Genomic DNA, 18,649 nt, shown 5'->3' with positions numbered 1-18,649 from the left:
TGATCATGCTGGCTAAAAAGCTAAAAGGTGCATTGGACTATCAGCTTTCACCAACTGCTGCTGGAGTTCATAACAGGGAAAGGATTCTAAAGGATGCCCAGTAAAAGTCAAATTAAGATACTCTGACACATACTTTATTAAAGAGAAGAAAACATTTAAAATTGAATTTTTTGCTTTAAATGCATTATTTCGCCACTGCTAACAGTGTGCCTTGATATATAATTTTCTGTCATTGGAATGAAGTTTGATGGTTCTGCTTAATGGTATTAGTAGAATTGCTTTCCAAGTGATGGAACTAATGCATATATACTTAATTTTCATTTTATGGATCTCTATCTTACATGATTGCACATATTCACTTTTGGTTTTCAGACCTGTTTTTCAGCTATTATTCAATAATTTTATGAAACTGTCCAGCATCTGCCAGGTTTTTCACATTTTGCCCTTCAACTGTATAATGGGAAATATTTTTTTTTTTCTCTTCGTCATATCTTATTCTTACAAAGAAAATTATGAGACTTCTATCAACACTGGCAGTTTAATGTAATTTTGGTTAAAGTGAATAATGTAAAACAATGTTTGCAAAGTTCCAAAGTGAGGAAATTTTTCCATTATTTTCTTAACAATCTACTTTCTTGAATAGCAAGAGACTCTTACCAAAACAAGACAAAGAACTTTGATTTTAGGAGAAATTATGAAAATTCAAAATATATACCATGACCTCAATTCTGGGGTTACTTTTGAGCCCATGAGAGCTGAATAAGAAAATTAGAAACTGGAAGTAGTAAAAGCTTCAGAATGGCCATTTGATCTTTCCCTCTTCAGTAAGGCAGTGGAAGTCTGACCTTCCTCATAGAAATGAAAAAGAAGAAATTTTTACAAGCTTCTTTATATGTAGTGGTTTATTCATTGCTGAATAAAGAACAAATTGTGTTGTTGAATTCATCTTTAAACCTGATTTCAATAAGTGACACAGTAATGTTTTGCTATGGAAGATATTTTAAATGCTGTGACTGAAAACAGATCTGCATAAGCATGAGAAATGTGCCAGGTCTTGATTTCATTCTACTGGCATGACAGCAGCTCCCAAGATAGCAGCAAGGGAGGGAAGCACAAGGTGAAATTCATATAGAAGCTAAACAGCCCCAAAGCAGGCAGCACCTTGTCAAGCAGCTTGGCCTTCCCATCCAAGCATGGACACAGACCTGGCTGCCGCTTTTTGGCATCTTTACGGCAGCCAGACCAACTGCCATAAGCTACACTTTCAAAATGTCACCCTGGAGTACACGGGTGGTAGGCTGGCTTGGAATCAGGAGCAGCAGTAGCTGCTGTCCAGGCCAGTATCCCTTGTGTGGGAGGTGGCTGGATGCTCCCAGGTATTTCTTGCTCCTCTACCCAGTGCTGTTGTCAGGGGGCTTTTCCTGACCTGAGGGAATTATGGGCTTACTGAGTGCAGGAATCCAGCATGCCTCTTCTGATACCTGTGGGCACTGACCTCTGGACATGCTTCTCAGACAGGGTCTACACAAGTCTGGAAGAACAGTACATACAATTGGAGAAAACTTAAGGGAAACCTTCCAGGACTTGTTATTTCCCTCACCAATTCACAGAGAGCAGTCTCCTGGTAGAGGTGGGACAGGGCTCCACATCCTCTCGTCATCCAGCCATCAACCTCTCATCATTAACATGCTCCTAGTGTTTCATCTGAGATGTCAGGGGCAACCTAGCTCCAGTTCAATGCCATATACTCTCCATTTCTCAAGCAGATTATTGAGCAGAAACTGGAAAACCTCCTGAAGGCAGCTTTTGTCCCGTGCTTTCCCCTCATTCATAAGCATTTGCATTAGTGATGCTGCATCTTGTTTCACAGGCAATTACATCTGACTGATTCTGGTTTCTTCAGAGACTTTTCCTTTCCCATTATTTACCTATATTGAATCTGTCTTGCCCACCATTCCCAATCTCAAGTTTCATTGAAATCTGTACCCATCCAATACCGGTATTAAAGCTAGATGCAAATTAAGGCTGCTAAAGGTTTCTGATTTGAAGGAGCACTGACATACCTTTTTGCTTGCCTTGCCAGAAGATGTTCCTATTCAGAGAGACTTTAAAAGGTAGTTTGAAACATCTGGGGTTTATATTTAAAAATACAGCAATGCTGTGTACTTTTGAAATCTTTAGACATATGTTGGCCTTGTGTTGTGAGATAGCCTTACATGCAGAAACATTTATTAGTAGGGTGTTTAGACCATGGCTTTCAGCAATTCTATAATAAGGTCAGTTTCAAGAAAAAAACAAAACTAAGGGAGACAGAAAGAAAGCAAAAAAAACCCAGAACTCTCCCCAGTGACCATATGGGAAGTGAAACAATTGTTATCCTCAAAAAAGCATCTTCCACTGGCTCCTCTCCAGCACACAGGCAAACCCTATCCACCTTTTTTCATAGAACTCTATAATTTCCACCAGGATCCACTCAGTCCTCCTACTGGTGTTGGTTTCTGTTGCTGTTGCTGCTGGCTGGAGCACGCTTTCACCTGGGCTACTGCTGCAGACTACATGATTGAAAAGGTATGCACTTGTGTATTATTGGGTCCCCACAGCATAACTCAAAGGCTACAAGGACAGGGAAAGGACAGAGAAAATAATTATTTGATTCTGGGAGAAATTTGTTTCTCAAGAGAGCCAACCATAACAATGCTGTCAGGGTTGGGAGGAATAAGGCCTTGAGAATATTAACATGAGAATATCATGAGAGCAAAAACAGAAAATCTCTGCCACAGGAGGCTGGCTGAAACACTGCAGGGCTTCAAGGCAAAGGCAGGTTACAGAACTGCAGCTACAAGTGCCCTAGAATTATAAAGGTGAAGGCATCTAAGGCACTGAGCGACATTTCTGAGCTTGAAATGTGGTATGCTGCTAATTCCCTTCCATGGCTTCACTCTTTACATTTCCTCTGATAAGTCACTGCAGTCTCTTTTCCTCACCTCCTCTGTCTGCTGTTCTCCCTCTCCTTCTGTTTCAACATTTCTGATGGTTCTTTCAAGTGCACTGTCTCCCATGACTAGCACACATGCATGCCCTGCAGCCAAAACCCGAGTACTTCTGCTTTGCATGGACAAGTACTTTCTTCCTTGCCTTTACTGGACACTGTAATGCAGAAATAGCTCACCTCTAGTGACAAAAACCTCCTTTTTGTCTTCCTAATTCTCTGAGTAGCAAAAGTTCTTTTTCCAACCTATTGAATAAAACACATCTGCCAGCTTTGGAGCCACCTGGCTTAGCAGTCCCTGTTCTCTCTTAATGGCCTATTTAGTGATAATGAGACACGTGAGATATCAAATGCCACAATACCCTGTCATTACCCATCACTGTCTTCAGCCTTGCAGTAACTTTGTGGTATTTAATAAACTGTTTGCGTAAAATTAATTCCCTGGTAATTTCCTAGAAGTTTTCTACTGTAGTGGTCTACATTGTTTCTTTATAATCAGAGATATTATAAAACTATGTACTTACAATAGTTCCACCTTCTGTAGCATTTGACACTGTCCTGCACGAAATCTTTGTTTCTAAACTGCAGAGACATGGATCTGATAAATAAAACATGGTAGATAAAGAATTGGCTGGAACTGGTTGTGCTCAAAGATTTGAGGCCAATGGCTTGATGTCCAATTGGAGACCAGTGACAAATGGGATTCCTCAGGGGTTGTTATTGGGACAGGTGCTGTTTAATGTCTTTGTCAGTGACAGGGACAGTGGGATTGAGTGCAGCCTCAGCCAGTTTGCCATTGACACCAGGCTGTGCAGGTGATCAGCATGCTGGAGGGAAGCAATGCCATCCAGAGGGGCCCTGACAGGCTTGAGAAGTGCCTGTGCAAATGTTCTGGACTTCAGCAAGGCCAAGTGCAAGGTTCTGCACTTGTTCTGGACTTCAACCAAGTGCAAGGTTCTGCATCTGGTTTGGGGCAATCCCAAGCTCAGAGACAGGTTAGGCAGAGAATGGATTGAGAGCAGCCCTGGGCAAAGGAATTTGAGAGTGTTGGTTGGATGAGCAGCTCAACATGACCCAGCCATGTGCCCTTGCAGCCCAGAAAGACAAATGTGTCCTGGGCTGCATCCAAAGCAGTGTGGGCAGCAGGGGAGGGAGGGGATTCTGCCCCTCTGCTCTGCTCTGCTCTGCCCTGCCCTGGTGAGAGCCCACCTGCAGTGCTGCACCCAGCCCTGGGGTCCCCAGCACAAGAAAGATGTGAATCTATTGGATACAAGTCTAGAAGAGACCACAAAGACTATCAGAGGATGCAACACCTTTCCTAAAGGGCTCTGTAGACAGTCTGAGTGTTGGGGATGTTCAGCCTGATGAAAAGAAAGTTCTAGGGAGGCCTTACCATCCCTTCCAGTACTGGAAGGTGCTGCAAGAAAGCTGGAGAGGGACTTTTTACAAGGAATGTAGTGACAGGGCAAGGGGGAATGGCTTTAAACTGGAAGAAGGCAGGTTTATATTGGAGAGGGTATGTTTACATTGGATATTAGGAAAGAATTCTTCACTATGAGAGTGCTCCAGACCTGAGGACCCAGGAAGTAATATGTTCCATTGGCATGTGGATTTTGGTGATAAGGGAAGCAGTAGTTCTCCAACACATAAATCTGAAACATCTTAGAAATAGGGTTCTGGTAAAAAGCCTGAAATAGCTGTCTCAAGAGGCTGGAAGCAACAATTTTATTGCTAGCAGTTATTATGTACTATTTATGGTAAACAGCTTTTTAAGGACTGAAGCACAGATTGTGGTCTGTTTGTTATCCCTAATAAAACTAAATATAGGAAAAGACAGTCCATAAGGACACAGATTTTAAAAACAAAATAAAAAGACCAGCAACATATCAAGTGTGATGGAGAAAAAGAAATAACTCTGTAGTTAGTGCTTTAGCTTGTGAAAAATGTGCAAGCAAATGCCAGGAGGAAGAAATTGGATAGCACAATAAAGAAGATTAAAGGTTCTGGGGGAAAAATCAAGTAAGTGGAGCATGAAAACACAATACTGGTAATTAATACAAGTAGGCACAGGTGAAGAAAAGCTTACAGGGGAAAGGAATACATAAGTCACTCAAGCTGTGCAGAGCTAGAGTGCAAATGAAAATTCAGTAGCTAACACAAGGAAAGGAAAAATCAAACTGTGGCTGGGGGAACTCGAGAAGTGCATTGACAGCACAACTGCGAGTAGGCAGATCTAAAAGACGGATATATCTTCCTTGCTCTGGGAGGTCATACAAGGACACTGCAAAGAAAATGGAAAACAACAAGATCTTTCAGAAAATATAGAAAGGAACACTAAACCACTGGGAACACAGCCTATTGATCATAAACTTCTAGAAACCATGGAACCCATAAAAATCATGGACAAAAAAAAATAATCCTATTGAAGATAAAATTGGACTGTTCTGAAAACAATGAGATGACATCTTTTTAAAAAGATCAGGATTTCTCTTTTTTTCCCTCTCTCTCCTTTTTTTTTTTCCTGCAGGCACAAGGTTCCTTCTCATCTAAACAGCAAATGAAGTAATTTTGCTCTTCCCACTTTTGTAAAAAATGGTTGGGCAAGAAAGGCAAAACAGCATTACTCACAGGAGACATTATTTCTGCAACAACTTAGGGAAATCAGTTTCTCTTGTGAATCTAAATCAGCCAAGGAAAATGTCAAAATTTACCTGTGATTTTGGCAGGCATTTCTGAATATTGACTGTATGGAATTGTTCTGTGTTTTCCCCTTTTGAAAAGGTCTCCTCTTCAGCATTTAACCAAATGAGGAGAGAAATCAAATTTATTTATGGAACCCCAATGGCTCCTATTTTTTTTTTTTTAATCATTATTACATCTTAAATTCCTGCTGTCTCTATTAGCCTCTATCTCTTTCTGTCTCTTAAGAAGCACCTTATTTACAATAAGGTAAGCTCAATAATCACTTGATTTTAAAGAAAATATTTAATATATTGTGATGCTTATTGATGTAGGATGTCCATGTTTAAATACTTGTACATCAACTGAATCAATGCATCTACAGGAATATGCCTTAAAACATTTATTCATTCTGTGCAGTGAAGCACATGAGGAAATTGAATTTTAATGACAAACTGCTTTAAATAGTAAATAGAGGAAATCAAAACTGTCATTTAAGTAGACCTTCACGTGAAAAAATACTATAGTGATGCATGGGAAGGCTGCTGCACAATTCCCATGTGATACACATATTTGCTGAGATGCAGCTGACTTAATATAGCATTTGGCAGAAAAACAGCAAATTTAAATAATCATCTAAGTACTTTTCAGGAATTTAAGTAGAAGAAAATAAATAAAATAAAGCATGTTCATAAACTGAATTGTATCACATAGTAATATTGTATTTCATTTCAGTCTACTGTTTTTGACACTGTGAAATCGTTAATCAGACATTGAAAATAAAATAGTGCCTTCACTGAATATGTTAAGTTCAATATTGCAGCCATTTTTAAGGTTTATTTTCAGGAGAAAAGTAAAATAAGCATGTGCTTGCCACCTGTGCAGTGCACCTACTCTGACATTTTAGTGTAAGAGTTTAACTTCTAATTACATGGGACATGCTCAGCTTGGACGAGAGCTCAGCAGAATGGAGTAAGGTGACATCACAATCAATTTTAATTCTATGAGTTAATTAAAGCCTTAAGCTCCCATGTGCATGCCTGGCAAGAAACGTGACAGCAAAATTCGTGAGAGCTGTGCTGGATCTCTGCTGCAATCTGGGACACAAGAGAAAAAGGGTTTTCAGGTAGGAAAACACAGCAGACACGTCACGTCCTTGTATCTCTACAGGAACATTTAGAAAGGGGGTTCATTACACCTGACAGGGGAGCCGAGAGATTTTGCTTATGTCATTATATTGCCATGATATAAACCAGCTGTGAGGGAATCTGTTTGAAAGCAGTATTTAAGATGAGAAAAGCTGATTGGTGTGCATGCAGCACCTAACATGGAGAGCACAGAATATATCAGATGTAGCAGAGGAGCAAGCTGGTTCTAGCTCAGTTTTATCATTTTCAAATCTATAATTATTATTTCTAGACCAGGACATTTTCTTTTTTGGAGGCCATAGAATTTTCTTTTTAAGGTTTCTTAAGATATTTCTTCCATCTGTTTTAAAATATAGATTTTATTAATTTTGACATGTTTAATCAGTCACGCAGCTCTGACTAATCACCATTTGTTGAATAATTTTTATGTTACTAACCTCTCCATTAATTTTCCTGGGTAATTGGAAGGTGTAATGAAAAATTTTACAAAGGGCTGCCCTATTACTAGTTCAGCATGCTGGCATATTCAAATCCTATAAAGCTAGGGAACACTTCTTCCAGAGCTTTAGAGCAGTCTCTATAATGTTCTATTTATAGTCTTACTAGCTCTTATCACTGCGGCATCTGACAACTTCCCAGGCCCCTATTATATGATACAGCTACCTTATTTTATTGGAATGCTCTTAGATAATTTTGCTGCTTGGAAGAAATGGAAGAATGCTATTTTTGGGCTATTTGAAACTGCCTGTGTTTATTTTTAGCTGGAGAGGTGCCTCTTGCACAGGGAAAATGATGCTTTGAAGCAATTCCTCATTCCATCAAGAGCTTATTGTGTAACTAACTGCAGACCATTACAAAACTCAGGGCCTAAATAAATACCTGCTCTATAGACTGGGACTGAATTTTGCCATGTACTGAAACCAATCCACTATGAAAGATTGAACTGTTTGTAGCTGTGGAGAAATATTAGGTCTTCACTGACAAAAGCCATGGAAATCTTGGGGGAAAATAAATTACTGGTCATGTTCTAAAGAAGTCAGAAGTAAGAGCTGGTAGTTGGAGTCACAATAACAGATAATCTCTTTGAGAAAATTAAGGGAGAAGTATTAATAAATACACACTAAAAAGAGGGTGAATGTTTATGTCATACATTAGCAGCAAAAACTTGAGAAAATTTGCATAAGGTACACTGGCAATTTTCCAGTGCTAGTTTTTTGTTTCATAAAGAATATGTGCTTCTACATTTGCATGTATCACATATCTGTTTTACTCAGAAATTTTATGGTCTTCTGTCTCAGAAATTTGACTGAGAACACTTATATTCATGAATAGTTTATAAGAAACACCCCAAGGTTTAGCACTGTGTGACTCTTTCCACACGGATGTCACTCTGGCTGATGCTTTGGTGGAGACTAGAATTCAATAGTTCTGTCTCTGTGTCTCTCAGCCAGACAAAAACTGCAAAAATTATGAAAATATGAGCTTTTGTGATGTATTTCTAAATGAGTGAAGAAACAGCAGACTTACGGAAAATAATCATCAATAAAGAAAGTTTCCAAAAATAAGCCTTATTTTCTTTTTGTTATTTGGCCTTGAGCCAAACAGTTCCACAAATCAATTTCATCATCAGTAACAGACACAATCATCAATAAGCTAAATAGCAGAATTTGTAAGTATAAATGATCTGATCTGGAATAAGTGAAGAAATATGGTAATAAGTTCCAAGAATGCAATGGCTGGTTTCAGAGTTGAAAAGGTACCAAAAATCCTCCCTGCCACTACCTAACCTAGTATTAGTGTCCAAATCTTGAAAAGCAAGTGTTGGAAGACATTTTCAAACACTGTCCCTATCCCATATAGACATTGTGTCAGAGCCATTGTCATAAAACATAAAAGCAAGTTGCAGGTATTATTGAGCACCCTTTCCCAAATTCCAGGGCTGCCCTCTCTTCTGAACTAGCTGCTGAAGCCAGGTCAGCATATGGAGCACATCCATGAGGACTGACGAGCACAGGCTCACTGCCATTCCCAGAGTCAGCCTGCTCAGAGCAGGTCTTACTGACCCTGGCTGCTTGGGCTGCTTGGTCAGGAAGGAGTTTTAAAAACTGAAGTGATGCCCCCTAAGAATTACTAAAGTCACAAGCGAGATGCTGTGTTTTCCTCTCATTCCAGCCACTGCCCAAAGCAAAAGGAATGACATCCCCTCGCTGGTATGTGTCACGGTGTGCTCCAAGAACTGTGCCATGCACGCCCACAGTTTCATTTCATCACACCTTGAGCAGAAAGAGTTCATCATACAGAATTCAAGCACCTTGTAGCTTCTTAGCTTTCTTTGTGCCAGGGCTGCCACAAACCACAAGCTTTTTTGTAAAACCCTGCAACCCACTTGTAAGCAGAAATACTGTCCTTCACTTGCAAACAATCACAGCTCTTGGTGGTTGCTGCTCTGAGCTTGATATTTTCAGTCTTAAATGTCCTTGATACAGCTGACCTTGAAAAGAACCCCCACCAAAACTATAGTTAGGTCATTCCAGAGAACAGTTGCCACTAGGGTATCGCCCCATACTGCATAAGGCCAGGAAGTGGATAAAAGCCCTTCCTTCCTGTCCTCTCAAGGCAGAGCAGTAAAGGCAGATAGAGAAGGAGTAGAGAAGGTGAAAGAACAAAAGCAGTTCCAAGCACTCACAGTCAGTGCCTGCACTGATGTCCCAGGAAGTCTTTCTGACAGATTTCCTCCAGGACCCCCGGTGAAAATGGCCTCAGGGGTGCTGCTGCCAGAGCCTCCTCTCTGCTTTTCTATCCAGAGTCCCTGGAGATGCTGCGAACAGTCAGCCTGTTTCTTTTATCATACAAAATTGCAATTTGTTGCTGTAGTTCTAAGCTACAGCTAGATGTACATTGAACATACAATATTTTGCAGCAAACCACTCCTGCCTCCTCCTGCCTGATGAATTCTGGCTTTTTAGAAAACAAATTAACTTTGAACTCTTCTGGAGACTGGAGGAAATGCTTGTGCTTGGAACAAAAGATGCTTTCCCATCACAGCAAAGACACAAATAAATAACTGCAGCTTTGTTTCCCTCCCCCAGATACCAGCTTAGAAAAGAAGAGATCTGTTTTTCTTCAGCATAAAAAGCAAACCCATAAATAACCTATTGAAAGGAATCTCTCTCCCTTTAATGTTGAAAAATGGTTTATAGATATATATCATATCTGTAGTTTTATTATCTTTCTCTCATCTTCTTTTTTATCCCTCTTAAAGGGAGCTCACTTAAAAAGAGTGAAAAAAGTCATAAATTGACAAATCCAGTTTTGTTAGGAATCCTGTCAGTCCCAACACAGAAGGAGGTGATGAAAGAATTTGGGCGACTTCTGTTCTTTTTTAGATTCTATAAAAAAAAGTCAAAGCACCTGAGAGCAAAGGCTTAATAGGGCGTAAAGCTGTAGTTTACAAAAACTTCCTAGATTTTTTCTGCTGATATTTGCCGTGAAGCATTTAAGTTACATAGTAACAATGTAAACTTAGTACTGTTTTTGCATGAGAAATGCCCAGGAGGGAAAGCTTCTTTGGCAGAGAGGTACTGCAACTGAACTTGTTCAGCCCAACAAGGGTAGATTCGTCTTAGTTTTTATGCTGTAGGAAAACAATTTTGTCAAATGGCCTATAAATATGTAGAAGGAATAAGTCCTGGAAGAAAAAATACCACCACAAAAAATCCTACTTTTCATTTCCTAACTAAAAGCCTGAAAGATCTGTGTTTTTTCATATTTTTCATTTTCTTTTATCACTGCTAACACATGGGATACGTAGCAAAATCTCACTGTTCTTCCTAAAGGAGCGGTTCTATTGAGAAAAAAAAAAAAAGTCTCATTAAAAAAGCTTTGGTCTTTGTTCACATGTTTGTGCTTCACAGGGCTCCACAGTTTGCATGCTGTCAGCAGTGAATTCCCCTCACCCTCTTTGCTAGCAGCCTCCTGGAATTCAGGGAATGACTGAGAGTTTTCAACTCAATAGGATGGAGAGAGCTGATAAGAACAAGAGCTCTTAGTTCCTCCAGAACCAATGACCAAGCCTTTTTTTCTTCTCGAGCCTCTCTTCTACACTGCTTTTGTCAATCTGTTTTCTAATTTTGTTTCAGAGCTGTGTTAGTGGCTGAACGCCAGCTCTCAGACTGCAGGTCTGCAAGCACAAAGGCCACTCCTGTCTCTGTCCCTGGGCTGAGACCCCCTGTCTCCAGGGAAATACAAGCAGTCCTGCTGGAACAATTTTTTGTATCAGCTTTATCCCACGAGCTGTCAGAAACATAGTTTGACAGCTCCAGCAAGGAATTATGAACAAGAGTGTGCTGAAGATGATTCCCAATGCTCCTCTCCAGCCCTCCTGTGCATGAGGGAGAGCGTGTTGCCCTTTTCACAGCAACTTTTGCAAATTGCGCTTGTCCCAGAATGTCCCACCTGGGTTTTGGCACAATCCTTCTCCCACCCTGTCTTCAGCCAAGATGGAAAACTCTTGGCAGAGGTTCTATGTGTACAACACGTTATACAACATTCGCTTCACAGATTCCTCTGGTTTTGAGTATGGCACCACTTCGGTTTCACCACCAGCCCTGGTTTGCTTCTTGACATCTCTAACAGAATTCAACATATTCCTTGTTCCTGGGTAATAAAGATTATCTTTTGGGTTTGGGTAGCCCGAGCCTACCCAATATGTTCATAATAAATGGATTTCCAACTTTCTGAGAAAATAGAATATAAAATTCCATTCCATCCGCATCATCTTTACAGTTACAAAAATATTTTTTGTTTTAGAAATTATAAAAATAATTTAAAGTGGTAGAAATTCATGACTGAGCATTTTCAGGTAGTCTAGCTTCAGTCTCCTACCTTAATCTACCAATGTTTTATATACACATATCTCCTTTTTTTAATGACAATTTTGTGTTTGTTAAATAATTATGCGTAATTCAATTTGTTACTCACATTAGTGCTATGTGTAATAGGAGTTTCTTCACAGAATAGAAGATAAAAATACTGTTAAATGCTATAATATTGTTATAGAATAGTGCAAACAAGTTGTTGAGCTGTTTAAATCCCACATCTATTAAAATTCCATAAAATTGTGATCAGTGAATCCATAATGTATCAGTAGAGTATTTTATCTGTTTGTTACCTATACTTTTCATGCACTTTGACTGCTCCTATTTTTTCTCATATAAAACAAACCAAAACTTTTATTCCAATATTTTTCTGAAAGGGAGATGTCATACAATAGAAAACCTGTGGATCACCAGTGATGACAAATCCTTAGCTGAAACACACTGTCCCAGTTCAAGGGCATTAAAAGACTTGAGTGTCCCAGTTTGCCTGGCTTTGCAGTGCAATCTGTTACTCCCTTTTCTGAGTACTGAAGTGCTTCCTGACCTTTCGTACTTCCTGAATTGTCAGAAAAGTTTGAAGAAATGGCCTCTGCAATGAATGATAAATTTAGCTATTTTGTCTCCAGCAACCACTGTTAAATCTGTCGGAAATTTGCTTGGCTCTGTAAAGGGTCATTGCACTTTTTCAGCATAGTAGAATTGATTAAAAAAATAATCTGTTCAACGTGGCTTTGGAAATTAATTATCCTGAACCTATAAAAAAATGGCATGTAGGTATTGCACCTAAATCATAGCTGAAAAACCATGATCATGCATCATGTATTTAACTTGGCCCCCCAGGTCTAAGCAGGAGGTATCTAAAGGTAAATGTTCAGCCAAATTCAGCATCTGCTGCAGAGCCAAGAAGAACATGGACTTCTGGTAGTTCTCACTTTTTAGTCTCATTTCTCATTTGTTGTTTCTGAAATTGCAAGGCCAAGCTCATAAAATCTGATGTACTGTATTTCCAGACCTCTTTATTAGAACAATGAAGTTGTCTTCACTACCATAAGTGATAAAAGGCATATTTGCAAATCTCTGCCAAAAGAACTCAGATGAATCTATTTTCTGTTGAACTGAGTGCAAATCTAGTAATCCACAAACTAAAGTCTCCTCCTGTGTCCCTTTTCAGTGCTTGTTTTGAGACAGGATTATTTCCTCGAACATATGAGTCTAATTGGGACATATTTTATTAAATTCCTGCATATGAATTGCATAGTCATATATCTGATAATTTGATACACAACTTTATAGACATAACAGTTTACATTATTAGAGCACATCAGGGATTTTTCAGGATCAAGTTTTAAGGTACAAGGATAGTGAAATTAAAGACATTTTTAACCTTTTCAACAAAACATGGAGAACTTCAAGATTTTCAAATACTGCCTCGACGCTGTTCAGTTAAAAGCCTAAAAGTTTGTTTCTGCAGAAGGGAGAGGAAAGACATTTCAAGACCAGTGGAGATTTACTACAAGGTAATGGGGTTTGGTTTTTCTTCATTGGTTTTGGAGGTTTTTTAGGAAGGGAAGCAAAAGAACATTCTTAAAATAGCAAGTCTCTTTTAGCCTATGGATTACTTTATCTTAGTCAGTTTAGGGATCTCCATTTTTAGGAGATCACATTCTTAGGAGAGATTTTAAGGGGCGTTTACTGTGTTCTCCACTTGGTTTGTTGAAAATAGAAGACCTTTCCAATGCACAGCCCAAACTCTTCATATTTACTTGATTTACTGATTTGCTTCTCCCCCTGGAATAATTGCATCATAAGATTTATTCTCTCTGTTGTTACTTTGTTTGATAAAGTCCAATATCTCACTCATCCTCACATCAGAGAAAGGAATCAAATTTACTCTGTTATGAAAGGAGGAGATGAAAGCTTCCAGTTTATAATATCATAACTGGGCACCATTTCCAGTTCATGAGCTAGTGGTATGGGCTTCTGAACAGACTTTAGGTGCTGTAAATAATCATCTGTATTTGGGAAGACACTAAATATCCCTTGAAATATGCATGAAATAAATATTTTCCTCATATTTTTTCACCTGTTCTCTGTATCCCAAAACCAGAATTTTGTGTTTGGAGGGCAGCCATGCAAAATCCTGTGTGCATACATTAACTAAAAATTTATATTATGTCCTTAATGACTTAAAATCTATCATTTGCAGATGTTTTGTGAACATAAATGCCCAAGGTAAGAGCAAAGCTATTTCCTACTATAGTGTCTCAACATAGTTTCCAGCTCTTGTGGGTTAATCACACACAGAATCTTCCATAAAATTTCAGGACTTCAAAATATTTACGTCAACATTCACTTAACTAGAAAATAAAGAAAGTTGAAAAATATGAAGTCCCTATGGTGGAAGAATGATTAAAAAAAACAAAAAAGAGCTCAGAATATGTTTATATATTAAATATATACTAAAGATATATAAATTATATATAACTTATATATATATGTGTGTGTGTATATATATATATATATATATGTATAAATGCCACAAATTGCAGCTTATTTTCTTAATTTTGAAAACTGTTTAGAGTTCTTAATGCTGACAGTTCTCTATGAAAAAAGGAAAGAGTATCTAGCCACAGAACAGAGTACACCCTAGAGAAACAATTGTCAAATACATACTAAATAAGATCCTGGCCTCAAAGATTGTAGAGCAGTTGAAGAGGAAGAGAAATAACAATAAGAATATGGTTTAGACTAGTTCAGATACATAGTTTTAGCTAGTAGCAAACTACACATTTTCTAGTTATCCTTAATGTGGTCCAGAAATCATTTTTATCTGTGTCACATGTTTTTGCTGAGGTGCTCAAAGGGATGGGATAAAGCAGATAAAAACACAGGGACAGCCTCAATTAGTACCCTTCCTATAACCCTTCAAAATCTATTATTCAGAGTGACAAGACATGCAAAGTTTGGGGCCACAAAACAATATCACCATTTGGTTACCCAATTTCTGGATAGGCAGCCTCTGTGAAAAGTCTTCTGCTCTCCTTGATTAAAGTTAATTCATGCAGCCTGGATGATTCTACAGAGTTATCAAACAGTCTATTTGTAAGGATCTGCTAAAAGCTAACATGAAATTGTCAGGAACAAACCATGTCAAAACAACCTAATTTCTTTCTATGACAGCGTAAGAGGCTTCATGAATGGGAGAAGAGCAGAGGATGTCAAATATCATGACTTCAATAAAGCTTTTGACACTGTCTGACATGACATTTGCATAAGAGAACAAAAGCACTGGAGTGTGGGCAAGACAGCTCTAAGGTCAACATGCTGCTGGCTTGAAAATGGTACTTAACAAGAAGATATCATTTGTGTATTGAAAAAATGGAAGAAGGAGGCAATGGTCCTAGTTCCAGCCTACATAGTGTTTGACTTAGTGAGCCTCCTGTTACTGAAGTTTTGAGTTTGGAGGGAGGGTCACCACTTTGGAAGGAAGGATTACATTTCAAAACCATCTTACTAAGATGAAAAATGTAAAATAAATATATGGTGTAACTCAAGGCAATTGAACAAAATAGCAGGAGAATGATGAACAATATGACGGTATACTGGGGGAAAAACTAATCAGGCACAAGAGTATCCAAAAAAAAAAAAAAAAAAAAAGAAGCAAAAGTGAGAAGAAATCCTGAAATATTACAGTGCAAAAATAAATGAAGAGAAAAGGAGGTGAAAGGCTGCCCACCAAGATTATAGAGTCTCCTTCTCCAGAGATATTCAAAATCCAGCTGGACACAACCCTGTGCAACCTGACCTCAGTGAATGTGTCTTAGCAGGTGGGTTGGACTAGATGATCTCCAAAGGTTCCTTCCAACCCCAGCGTTCTGGAATTCTGAGAGATCCACATATGTCAAATGTTGCTAGAATGGGGAAAATTATTAAATGTTCTTTAGACCTTTTGGGATGGGATGGGGTGCCCTTGTCTCTCAATGAGTCAAATATATTAGCGTGCAGCTCACTGGGACAGAAGAAATGAGCAGAGCTGTCTGAGCCCCTCCCAGTCCCTTTTTCTTTGATTTCTTTGAGATGCAGACATACTAGTGTAGATTCCAGTACAAAACTGGCAATGAGAAACAGCAATTGTGCATTTTGAGATTGATATAGACTGTATGGAGACAGCCCACTGCAGCTTAAACAGCCTGGATTGTGATGCTCCCAGACACTATGAAAGCAGTAATAATGACAGTGATTTGTGTGGTAAAATTGCCCGTGTAAAAAAATGGAGACTTGGAATTCTCCTCTTATGTAAATCAGGATTAGAATTCTCAGAAATTTCAGGTATATATATGTCAAACATGTAAGAAAATAGAGTAGCTTTAGTCAGTACCACATAGGCTTTGCGCTCTTTTATTACAATTTCATGTTAAAAAATACAAATAAAAGTTTAAAATCCATCCTAGACCAGAGGCAGCATAAAACTTCTCATTTAAAAATAACTGTCAAATTTTTTTTAATATCTCACTCAATGATAATTTCATGACTGATTAGTTTACAAGCATTAAAAAACTGAATTTCTAAGTTTAGAATGTCTTTGTAAGATCTTTCAGCCTCAAACAGTTAAGTTCAAAAGCATTTTGGAAGTAAAACAAAGCATTTCTTACCAACTGTGTAGTCTAACCAGACTTTCTGAACCACATTGCCTTAACTACTTTCTGCTTCAAGTAAATTTTCTGCTTTCAAACTCAAGATGTAACCATCTTCTATATTTTAATGCATGTTTTATCCAAGAAAGAAATAATAGAATGTGATAAATATCACTCTAATAATATAAGAATCTCTCTGCAAAATAAGAGAAAACAATGTCCTGACTCAGTGGCATTTCCATTCTAAATATGCTCATGTGTTCACATTGCTCTAATACGAGAGTGTCTCTCAGTCATTAAAGTACTTGGTCACAGCATCCTTTAAAGGACTGTAACTACTCCATTTCTCAGGTGAATAAACAGGGATCTAAGAGCATTGAAATACCCAGCTTCTAATCATTCAGCCATCTTTTGGACTCCCCATCCCTGGTTTGGGTAGGTTGTTTCCCAGTACAAGGGGAAGCAAGGCTTGCTTTTACTGTCACTGGAGCATAACAAGTCATATATATAGAAGAGACAAGATTTGACATAAATTCATACCAAACCCATAGAGGTGTTTGTTTAAAAAACTCCACATTACCTCACAGTGAGAAACTGGCAGTATCTTAGTGTGGCACTCACAAAGCGTATGGTTTCCTAGAGTGAGGAAAAGGGGTTGAGTTGCCCAGTGTCATCCACCCAAAACTTGGGTTCCTGGGCCAACCCCATCCCTTTTTAGTTGGGAGGTGAAACTGGAACTGTCAGAGATCAATTTGTCCCCTCTTCAGTTACATCACAGAACACCCTCTCTCCGTTCCCTTCAGTTCTCATGATAAGCACATTACTTCCATACCAGCTGGGTGAAAGTGTGAAAACACTTTAAATCTCGCTTCATCATGTCCCACATGACTTTTCCTGCTTCAGACCATGAAATCCTATTGGTGATGAAGAGTAACTCCCTCAGTTTGCTGTTGAAGCTGTTCTAGTTCCTGTAAATAATAAACCCATGACTATGAAGGCTAAAATCAAGGTCTATTTACATCTCAGCTGAGCACTGTAACCATCAGACTGAAGAATCAGCTCACTGCAGCTCACCATCTGGCTCAAAGATTATTTCAATATTCAGCAGTGTAGATCAGCTTTGATGGCAGAGGAAAAGTGAGTGCCTTTGGAATTTACTAATATAACTTGCAGGCTCCAAGAAAATCGAGGTAGCTCTGCAGTTGGACAGCAAGACAGTATTTTGAAGACAGTATTATGGATTTAGGCAAAAATAGTTGGCAACAAAAAATATTTTATGAACTTAGCCTGAAATGTCTTGCTCAAAGTCACAGTATGCTGAACTTGTTGCAGAAAAATGAATTGCCTCTGGGTTTTCTTAGTCCCAAGAGAGCACCTTCATCATTGGGCTTTCACTGACTCTACTTCCAGCTTCTCTTGTGATGTGTTTTCTTTTGCTCCCTGCACAAATACATAAAATTTTGAAACATTCATAAGACAAAACAAAACAAAGGGGGAAAATAAAAAGAGATAAAAAAGCAACAAGAAAAATAAACTTTTCATTACAAATCCTGCTGCTGTTACACCTTAGAATGAAATATATTATTAGAACCTCACATAGCTAACCCATTTTACCATTTCCATTCAACCAATTTCCTTTTCTCCTTTACCCTGAAATTAAAAATGTATTTATCATTTGCAATTTACAAGACATATTAAAAAGCTTTTTAAATCATCTCTAACAATAATTACATCAAAATGTTGCAACAATTCTTGTGAGAAAATTCAGGACATGAAAGCTCAGTTAAGACTGTCAAAAGCACACATAAAACCAAGAAAGCTGTTCTCACTCTAGTGGAAAGCATCAAGATATTTCTAAATACAAATTGATTGTTAGTGGCCTCAAGCTCCAAATTGCCCCCTTTTAGAGGCAGATCCTTTCTTAGCATTAGAGTAAACAATTAGAAATTTTGTTTTTACTGCTTCTTATTTATACATTTCTGTCCAAATTCCTTTCATTTTGCTGTTGAAATCATTTGTTTGGCCATATCATTGAGCTGTTGCAAAAGTTTACACGTGATTTCAAGAGAGTAATATTTGAGGGTTTTCATATGTTTTGTCCATTTGTTCACACTGAAGTTGTATTTGTGTCAAAAGGGAAGCGAAGTCCAGAGCACATGACAGGAATCATACCAGGATATTATTTTTTTCAGTAAAGAAAGAGTGTGTGTGTCTGACTACAAGTGCATAAGAAGCTTCTGTGCTCTGTGAGGAAGCAAGAAAGCTTGGTTGATGTGAGTGAGATATAAACAATAATCAGACTGATTTCATGCTGGTACCTGA

The sequence above is a fragment of the Onychostruthus taczanowskii genome, unplaced genomic scaffold (assembly GCF_017590055.1).
Source record: "Onychostruthus taczanowskii isolate IOZ18803 unplaced genomic scaffold, ASM1759005v1 scaffold11, whole genome shotgun sequence".
Classification (NCBI taxonomy): domain Eukaryota; kingdom Metazoa; phylum Chordata; class Aves; order Passeriformes; family Passeridae; genus Onychostruthus; species Onychostruthus taczanowskii.
Note: the sequence above shows the minus strand (reverse complement) of the source record.